At 36.8% G+C, this 882-nt stretch overlaps 1 protein-coding gene across 2 annotated transcripts in view; it reads right to left on the bottom strand.

Annotated features, from left to right (window-relative positions):
* Window positions 1–882, bottom strand: part of LOC106868909 (uncharacterized) — a 43,980-nt gene that overhangs the window by 2,903 nt on the left and 40,195 nt on the right. The gene's annotated exons all lie outside the window — the stretch shown is intronic.

Below are 882 nucleotides of genomic sequence, written 5' to 3'. Positions count from 1 at the left end.
CCAACTCTAAGACAAATACGGGAGTACGTCCTTATAAAGGAAACTTACCCAATACTAAATAGAAAATATACATAGATATCATACCCCCATACCCACATTTTACACAGGTAAAGTAGAACAGTTGATGGGCTTTTATGCAGATAGATTTATGTATGTCTGTGAGTGTGGCTGTGTGTGTGTGTGTGTGCATGCACATGTATGTATATGTAAACCAACAGGTCTACATACAGACGGGTAGGTACATAAGGTATATAAACAGACAACCACATACGCAAATAGAGACTGAAACACATGCCCACATATACACACACACTTGTTCACACATATGAAGATGTGCACCCATACATACAAACATGGTACACAGCAGCAAAGCACACACACACACTCAGACATGCACACACAAGGAGACAGAGGTACATACATACATATACACACATGCACACACATACATGAAAAGCACACAAACACAGGAATATGCAGAATACATACATACATGCAAACACACACACATACATACATATATACATACACACACATACATACATATATACAAATGCACACACACACAGACATACATACACACACATGCACACATACATGCATGCATACATACATGCGCAAAAACACTGAGACACACACATGCGCAAAAACAAACAAAAGCAAAAACAGAACGCAGCATAAATAACGGACAGTCAAGACTATTGATAAGGTTGCAAGACGCGACGAAAATTTTAGGAAAATAAAAAATAAGAAATAAGTGGAAATTTTACCGGTGAGTGTGTTAAATTTCAAGGCACAATAAGAAGATGACTCTCCCCAGACACAACAGAATATAATAACATAGATTTAATCAAAAGATTAAATGTGGTACTTAAAATGTTT

The sequence above is a fragment of the Octopus bimaculoides genome, chromosome 1, assembly GCF_001194135.2.
Source record: "Octopus bimaculoides isolate UCB-OBI-ISO-001 chromosome 1, ASM119413v2, whole genome shotgun sequence".
NCBI lineage: Eukaryota > Metazoa > Mollusca > Cephalopoda > Octopoda > Octopodidae > Octopus > Octopus bimaculoides.
Note: the sequence above shows the minus strand (reverse complement) of the source record. Positions and strands in the feature narration are given on the sequence as shown.